The sequence below is a fragment of the Ceratotherium simum genome, chromosome 6 (genome assembly GCF_057802395.1).
Source record: "Ceratotherium simum simum isolate JZ-2026a chromosome 6, ASM5780239v1, whole genome shotgun sequence".
Classification (NCBI taxonomy): Eukaryota; Metazoa; Chordata; class Mammalia; order Perissodactyla; family Rhinocerotidae; genus Ceratotherium; species Ceratotherium simum.
In genome coordinates this window covers 68325010-68334645 of record NC_141905.1, presented here as the reverse complement: position 1 = coordinate 68334645, position 9636 = coordinate 68325010, and positions in this window count along the sequence as shown.

Here is a 9636-nt window from a genome sequence, read left to right as displayed (position 1 = left end):
TTTCAAATAGAACCAATGCTAGAAAACTGGAATGAATAAAATATACTGGACTTGCTCAAACTATGTCAAAGAAATGATGGATTTTTTTTTTAAAAAGAACACTTCAAAAATACTATCAGCTCTGCATCTGATTGCGTATACACAGGTCCTTTTTTATACATCACTGGATGTTAATTCTTGCTAACAAAATAGCTTGTCATTTACTAGCTTGGGGTTTATTTGAACTGACAACACGCAAACTATTCTTGCCCATCACTGTCACTATAGCTCTTCACTTGACTCTGGAAGAGCTTAATGCAGGAAAAAGAAAAACGATGATAGGGAAAAGATTACAAATGCAATGATCTGTAAACTGTTTTTGCAGTTTTTCATTATAATGATGGTACGCTCTGAGTGACTTTAAAAGAAGAAAAACACTTTTTTTTAACAATTGGCAAATAATAGGGCAAATATATATTGATATGAAGACATTCCAAGATAAAGTTTTAAAATTTATTTTCAAAACTGTAAAGAGCAGCCATAAATGATGAAAACTTCAAAGTGGCTTAGTGGGTTTATCTGATTAAAGAAATGTAATTGTGTAAGCTTTGAGAAATAAATCAAAATCATGACAGAGCATCTCTATATAAAATTGGGGAGACATATTTCCTCTCCCAATTGTCTCCAATCCAAGTGCTAGGTTGGGAGTTTGGATCTGCCATTTTTGTTTTAAATTATATATGTACTGAAGTTAGCAAATGAAATAAGTAATTGAAGGTTAATAAAAGTATATCTTTTTTTACGCAAAAGTAAGTATACCTAAATTTCTATTATTTTTATCCTGTGTCTGTTGTCCTACGCTGCTGCTGAGTTAATGTAATCCATGTTGGAGACAACTGTAGAAAAGGGATTGGAGCAGAGTAAGAGTGGACGTAGGGGGTGCAGCAATGCAGCTGCTGTGGTTGTCCAGATGAAAATTGCGGATAGCTTATGATTCTAAGGACTGCAAAAACATTGGAAGGGACTTCAGTTTGCTACAGGCAAACACACACAGAGGATCTCACATTACCCTCCCCTCACCACAGGCACATTTAAACCTCGCTGGTGCCTTCCATCTCTGGGGGGTCCTCCAGGCTGGGACACTCAGATTGTGCTCTGGGTCAAATCAACCTGCAAATTCCCAAAGACCAAGAGCAGAAGGGACGCCTCTCTTACCTCCACACACACCCAACACACACACACACCAATAACACTGACAAAGTTCCTGCAGCTCTGGAGACAGGCTCCTGGGGGACAGGCGGCAGCAAATTGAGAAGAGGTGGGGTGGGGTCTGGGACCGGGTGGCGGCAGCACCCGCAGACCGAGGGAGAGGGTCACGGGGGCTGTGGCGCCTGCAATCCGAGCGCAGCCCGGGGGCCGCAGCTCTCTCCCTCCCGCCCGCCCCGCCTGCCAGCCCGCAGCCCCTCCACCTGTGCCTTCCGCCCACCTCCAACCCTGCGTGGCGGTGGCTCGTCCCCTTCAAGCGGCCTCCACCCGCCCCAGCTCTGCCTTCGCTGACCCCCCTCCGACTTGAATGGAGTCGGGGTCCCAAGCGCCCTCCCCTACGGCCGCTCAGGGGAGATCGCTGCAGCGCCACTCAGCTTTGAAACATCTCATCGGTTCAACGTGGGGAAAAGGTGGGAAAAGTTGGGGGGCGGCGGCGCGATCTCTCCAGCCCCGCTGTGCGCGCCGCGCGCCTTCCACCAGCCGTGGGCTCCTGCTCCTCTGCGGGGCGGGAGGTGGCGGCTTCTGGGGCCCCGCCACACTCGGATTCAGAGCTGCTGTGAGTCGGACTCGAGCGAGTGGTGGTGAGATTTCAACTTGAGGAGGCGAGGCAGGGCTCCTGCCAAGCTCCTGGGCGCCCGCTACAGGAAGCGAGTGGAGAGACGGAGGGAACCGGAGCCCGGGAGGAGTCCGCTGCGCCGAGGGAGCAAAGCGAGACCAAACCCCCAGCTCCAAGGAGGAGGCGCTCAGGCGGACCAGCAGCGGGGTTTCTCCAATAGAAGACTCAGCACAGAAACAAGCCACGGTCCTCTGGTGTGGTAAAAAAAAAAAAAAAAAAAAAATGCAGAATGAGTACAGAAGGCTGGGGGAAAGATATAAAGTGTAGAAAACGTTCAAGTCAGAGAGGGATCAAAAGAATGGAGTCGGCTGAAGGCTTCTGAATTTGAGAGAAGCTATGAACTAGAGCTTTCATCCAGATTCCTTGGAAATAATAATACCTGCTGAAAAAACTATTTCCATCCCTTCTCATCCCCATCTTTTTCAAAGTCCAAGTGTCCAGGAAATTTCTAAGCAAGATGAGCAGTTTACTTCCAGTCTATTGCCTCGAAAATGCACAGATTATCCATCCTGGTACCTTTCCCTATATTTTCAGTTGTAATGTAATTGCCAGAAGCTTTTTCAGAAAAGTGCTACTTTAGTTAGTTGTACTCATCTTCAGCTTTTTATTGAGTTGTGTACATTTAAAAATAATAACCTGCTCATTTTTATTTCTTTGGTACATAGGTATATATTACGTTAAGTCAGATCATGATGATAACATTTGGTGCGATATCATCCACAGGGTTTACCTTACAATTCAACTCTTTTTGGCTGAGGTTATGATATTATATGGTTCCCACGAGTGGTTTAATCAAATAATTGAATCAGAAATTCTTTCCATTCAGGTTTGAATGACTTTGCCTTTACTTCCTAACTTAATCACCATATCTTTCATATCATAACCCTGAAAATTAATCCTCCAATTTGAACTTGGATCTTCTTACACTAGTTGAATAACTTTCCTGCTGCTTTAAGTTATTAATCGAAGTTCTGTATTTAAGCAGAAAATTTAAATTCTTGAAATATGTAAGACATTAAGCAAAGATTCAAAGAACTTTGGACTTGAATCATGTCTGCCATTTAATGCTGTCCAAGTGGGAAAATATCCCTTACCCTTTTGACTTTTACATTTGTTCATATTTCGAAAGAAAGATCTTGGAAAGATGGTGGAAAAGAGAGCGGATCTTTGAAAATCAGAAACTCCAGTTAAGAAATGGCACAAAAGGGCCGGCCCTGTGGCTTAGCGGTTAAGTGCGCGCGCTCCACTGCTAGCGGCCCGGGTTCGGATCCTGGGCGCGCACCGACGCACCGCTTATCTGGCTATGCTGAGGCCGCGTCCCACATACAGCAACTAGAAGCATGTGCAGCTATGACGTACAACTATCTACTGGGGCTTTAAGGGGAAAAAAATAAATAAATAAAATCTTTAAAAAAAAAAAAGAAATGGCACAAAGTACAGCTAGGTTTTTGTCTAAAGTGTTCTAAATCCTAGTGAGGCTTATTTGTGTCAGGACGCAGGAGGAGAGTGATGGGATGAGATTTCTGGGATATAGAGCAAGTTATTGTATTTGTTAAATATTTGAGTATTCAAAGCGTGTTTATTAGTGAAATCTCTTTTCTCTAAAGCCTTATATTCAATCATGACACACACCCCCCAACACACTAAGAGGTGGTTTTTTCGGTATATGCATCCTCGTTGAGAAGGAAGGGCTTATTTTGTTCTTCTAAAATAATATGAAAAATACTGTTCTATCTTTTTGTGTTTCTTCATCATTGTGTTATTTCTCTAGCTAGAAAATGTAGACAGTGATTCTATCTTTCCCAAAAGGGAAACACTGACCAGATAGCATTCCTGCAGTAACCAAAAGTCATGGCAGACCAGAGCGTGAGGATGAATCACACCAGAGCAAGATTAATGGCCATCTTTGAGAGGCGTGTGTTTCTCTTTATTTTGGATGGGAAAGATATTCAAAAGATGTACATGAGACAAAAGTGGAAACTACTATGTGATGTTTACTATAAAATAATAGAATCTGTTCTAAAGCATAGTAATAAAAAATAGGGTGTGAATGTCCTATAGAAGAACATTCATACATTTTTTAATAGCTTAGTTTGAAATAATTTTAGATTTACAGAAGAGTTAAAAAGAAGGTGGAGCGAGTTTCTGCAAACCATTCACCTGGATTTCACATATGTTAATATCTTACAAAACCATGGTAAATTTATCAAAACAAAGAGATTGATATGGGTGCAGTACTGTTAGCTAAACTGCAGACCTTATTCTCCTCCAATATGGGACAGTTTTTTAGACTTGTTTTTCATGATACCGATACTTTTTAAGAGAATTTGTCAGCTGTTTTGTAGAATGTCCCTCAATTGGAATTTATCCGATGTTTTCTCATGAATAGAGTTATGGATTTTTGAAAAATAATTTTTACTTTAGTGCAATTGTAGATTTACAGAAAAATTGAGAAGACACAGAGGTACAGAAGGTTCCCATATACTCTATACCCCGTTGCTCCCATTATTTAATTTCTTACATTAATACAGTACATTTGTCACAATTAATGAGCCAATGTTGTTACATTATTATTAACTAAAGTCCATACTTGGTTCAGATTTCCTTAGTATCTACCTAATGTATCTTTTCTGTTCCAGGATCACATCCAGGATACCACATTGCGTTTAATTGTCATGAATCCTTATGCTCCTCTTGGCTGTGACAGTCTTCTCTGGTTTCCTTTGTTTTTGATGACATTGGAAGTTTAGAGGAGTATTTCTCCGACATTTTGTAGAATCTCCTTCAATTAGGATTTATCTGATGTTTTTTCATGATTATGGATGCATATGTATTAGGGAGGAAGACCACAGCAGCAAAGTGCCATTTTCATCACATGATATCATGGCTACGTACTATTATCATGAATTGTTACTGTTGGTGTGAATCTTTTTTTTTTTTTTTTTTGTGAGGAAGATCAGCCCTGTGCTAACATCTGCCAATCCTCCTCTTTTTGCTGAGGAAGATTGGCCCTGGGCTAACATCCATGCCCATCTTTCCTCCACTTTATATGGGACGCCCCACAGCATGGCCTGCCACGCAGTGCGTCAGTGTGTGCCCGGGATCCGAACCGGTGAACCCCGGGCCGCCGCAGCGGGTTGCGCACACTTAACCGCTTGCACCACCAGGCCGGCCCCCCGGGTGTGAATCTTGATCACCTAGCTGAGATAGTGTTTATTAGGTTTTTCCAAGTTTTTCAAAAAGTTACTCTTTTGTCCCCCTTTCCATATTATGTTCTTTGGAAGGAGGTCATTATGCGCAGTCCACACTTAAGTAGTGGGGAATTCTGCTCCCCCACCTTGAGACAAGATATCACTGAAACTAATCCAGCACACAGGGTCTATTCTAGTCTTCCACCTCTGCTTATTTGTAACTTCTTTCTCCTCACAGTGAAAAACTGGCTCCCATTATCTACTATTTATGCTATATCTACTTTTTGGTTATATCCTAGTACACAGGTAACGTAGTTTCAGAATTGCTGCCCCATACTCCTATGATAAACAAAATTACCAGAGTGTTTTCATACTGTTTTTTTGTCTAGCACTACAGTATCCGGTCAAAATGCTGTTCCCTAGAGTTACTTACATCAGCTCCTTTCCTCCCACCCTCTTCAGTGAGATTATATTAGTTTAATTAATGCTAATTTTAATACAACTAAATTAATTCATCACAAGTTTCCATCCTTTCCTGAGATTTCTCCACATTTATGATTAACATTTCTTTTAATTTGAGTTCTCTGCGGTATACTGTTTTCTGAGTTTTGACAAATGCATAGTCATGTATCCACCACTCAGAACCATAAAGAACAGTTCCATCATCCTAAAATTTCATCTGTGCTGCTATTTTGTAGTCAACTCTCCCCTCTTCCCTCAACACTTGGTCGCCACTGATCAGCTTTCCATCTCGTAGTTTTGTCTCTTCCATACTGTCACATAAACGCAGTCATGCAACATATAGCCTCTTGGATCTGACTTCTTTCACTTAGCAAAATACTTTTAAGGTCCATCTATGCATTTATATGAATTAACAACTCATTCCTTTTTATTGCCGAGTATATCCCATTGTATGGATGTAATACAATTTGTCCCCTGTTCTAGGACATCTTGGTTGTGTCCAGGTTTTATAATTAAACCTGCTATAAACTCTCTTCAGAGGATCGTTACAGAAGTGGTAAAGTTTGTGTTAGGTCTAGAAGGTTGAATTGCAGCTCACCAAGTAGCAATGTTAAATGAAAGACTTGAATGTTGGAAAAATAATGAAGAAAAAGAAAAGAAAAACTTGAATTTCAACCCAGACTTTACCACTCAGTCTTGGGAAGGGCTTTCTGAGTCTCAGTTTCTTTATCTGTCCAGGGCTATTGCAGGAATGAAGGAAGATGCTGCCCACAAAACATCCCGTGTTTGGTAAAATGCTGTGCTGGGTTCAACTAGCACTTTTTCAGCACACCCAGGATGCCAACCACTGTGTTGGTAGTGGTTACAAGAACAGATGACCCAATGACCCAATTCCTGGATCTAAGTCTAAGACTTTATGGAAGCCAGATCTCAAAAAAGGAGAAACACGGAGGATGTGGTATGAACACAGCACACAGATGTTAACAAGAGCCTCCATTGTGCATGTTGGGCTAGTCAGTAGATGGAGATGCAAATATATAGATGTCAATCCTTAGAGTTATTGTGGGCTACTGGAAAGAGCATGAGCTTTGGTGCCAAAGAGAATAAGTTCAATCTTCTTATTCATGTGGCTATTAAATAAATCAATAGTCATGGGCAAGTCACTTCACTTGTCAGAGCCATAGGGATTTGCAATTGTTAATCACTGTATAAAAAGTACTTGACACATTCCCTCACTCACTTATTAACATTAGTAATTAATGTTATTAACTCAACAACTATTAACATTGTTTATTGACATAGATTAGATAGAAGGACAGGAGATAAAACCACAGATACATGAAATGAATAATTTTGGATGATGATATTTAATATTTAAATGTCATAAATATTGGCTATTTAATAAAATAGGGTGATGTGATAGGGAGTGACAGAAGAGGAAACAGACTGGGGGTTGAGGAAATACTTTCTAAGGAGGGAATATTTTAGCTGAAATGTGAATGATGAAAAGGAGTCAGCTACACTCAGTGTACTGTTACATAAACGTAACAAATGATCATTACAGAACTCACCTTTTTGCCCAGAAAAGTAGGTATCAAATCATCAGATCAGGAAGGGAACTTAGAGATAATTATAACCTATGATTATTTTATGTTTGGAATGTGTCATAATTATCTGAGGAGTTTGTTAAAACGGAGATCTCAGGGCTCCAACTCCCAGTTGCCCTCTTAGTCGAGCACAGAGCCAAGGTCTAATTTCTAAGTTTGGCAAAACTATCCAAGTCCAGCTTTCTTTCCAGCTCATCATCCCATTCGGATTCCAAAGAATCAGCAGATAGGTTGTTATTGCGCTTCCAGTAGCCTAATTAAAGAGAAAGCTGACAGTATCCTAAGGTCCTGAAGGGTAGAATCCAAAAGAATGCCCTGAACTTGTGCTGACTCTTGACCATGAATCAGGCCCTTCCAACTGCAGCCATTTCTTCTTCTCTGCTGGCCTTCCTGCTGCCTAAAAAGACTAATTCTACGAAAATACCGTGGATCACTATTGCTTGGATCATTAAAAATAATCCCAACTGCTTGGACCCTACCTTGTATCAATAACGTTACTATTAATGCCATCAATTTAATCAAACAGATTTGATTTGTATGGCCCTTGTTACATGTCATGAGATTGCCACTCTAAAAGACCGGGTCAGTTTACTGCCAGCTTGCTCAGGGTACCAGTATACCTCAATCGTGCATAAAAAGGTTTTTAATCAATTTTTTAGCTTGAAGGAACTGATGCTTATTTTATCTGCATACTTTTATTTAATAGCTAATTTCATTTTTTTCCCTCCAAGTAGCTTAACAAATTCTTTAGATACTGTTCCAGTTGTCTTTTGTTAAGCTCAGTTCTCCCCTCTCTTCTTCTCAGTAACTGGGTTATAGAATTCTATCTGCAAATCTTTAGTGGGAGTGGCAAGAAAATTGTGAAGCTGAATTCCAAGAGGGGTGAGTGCAAGTGCGAAGGTAATCCATATACTGGGGGCTTTTCCTGGGCTGTGAGAGGCACTGTCCCTAAGAAAATGCACTCTGAGCTCCCTGCTCTCTGTTGCCCTTCCCTTCTTACTTCCATAACTATGAAAGAGATGCAGTGATGTCAACATTCAGAGCAGCCTCAGAAAGGGAAAAAGCCCCTAAGAGTTTTCAGCCCAAGGCACAGCAGGAAAATGAGGGAGACCCAGTATTTCTCTTTTGCCTTGGAGACAGTAGGCATTCACAGGTTATGGGTTCTTATGGGAACCCTAGCTTTGAGGGAGAGAGAAGGAGGGAGAGGGAGAGAAAGGGAGAGGGAGAAGGGGAGGAGGAGGGAGAGGGAGAGAGGGAGAGAGAAAGGAAACACATGTTGTGTTAAATTTAAAATTACAAAAAGTGGTACACCGAAGTGAAAAACTAAAAGTTGTCCCCCTTCCAAAAAGTTTCCAATATTATATTTAATGAGTTTTTAATAGCTTTACATTATTTTCTTTAAAAAAATAAAATAATGCTGTCATATATAAAGTATTATAAAGTAACATAATGGAGACTAGTGGACTCAAGAATCCATCTTTTAATATTTTGCCATATTTTAGTTTTTTTCTTTGCTTATTAAAAAATATACACCATCAATTAAGTTGGTTGATTTTTGTAACAGAATGGAATCATACTGTTCATATTTTCTAAATTTGTACATTTTATTCAATAATAGCTCACATATTTTTTTCAAATTAGTATATAAAAGATAATGTTTCTCAGCCTAGGAGGCACATCATAATCATTTGAGGAGCTTTGAAAACACCACCCACACCCACACCTGCAAAGATTCTGATTCAGTTGGTCTGGGGAGGGTTAAAAGTCCCCAGAGGAATCTAATGGGCAGCCAGGCTTGGGAACTATTGATGTGGCTATGCCTTTTTTTCCCCTAAATTACTGTTGAATGTGCCATAAGTTACTTTTTCACAACGCTGTTGATAGATATTTAGGTTAGGTTCAGTTTAACATCATCTGGTGTAGTTATCTTTTCTCCTGTGTTTACATACTCTGAGTCCTAATGCAGCTGTCTGACCACAAGTCTGATAGGAGAGGTGCTCCTAAAATTGTGGGACACAGACCCATCGACCTAATTTGCCTTGGCTTGAAGCTAGCTTTGATAATTAGGAATCATGGTAAATGATGTGAGCTTAGAAAAGGCAGGTAATGACCCAATGCAGGTGTGTCTACTCAGGGCCAACCTGCAGCTTAATTTCTGGCAGGCCGCCGCTCTCTGATGATTTGGGCTCATTTAAGCTCATTACATGGCACCTGGTGCCCAGACTGCCCCGGTAGCTCAACCGGCCATTTGGCTTGGGTGACAGCATCACCAGTTTTCCTGCTTCATAGATTAATGTTCGGTTGCCTGCTTGTCTTCTGAGGCATCTCCCAGAAGATTCTAAGGAAGTAAAACATGGGCCAAATAAATGTTAGATCCTTTGCTGTGCTACTGGATACAAGGGAAGAGGAAATATTCAGTTTTACTGGTCAGCCTCACCAAAATTAACATTGCATGTAATTGTGACCTGATGTGCCCTTATTCTTCAAAATTTTTGTCTGTGCTTTAACAAAAAAA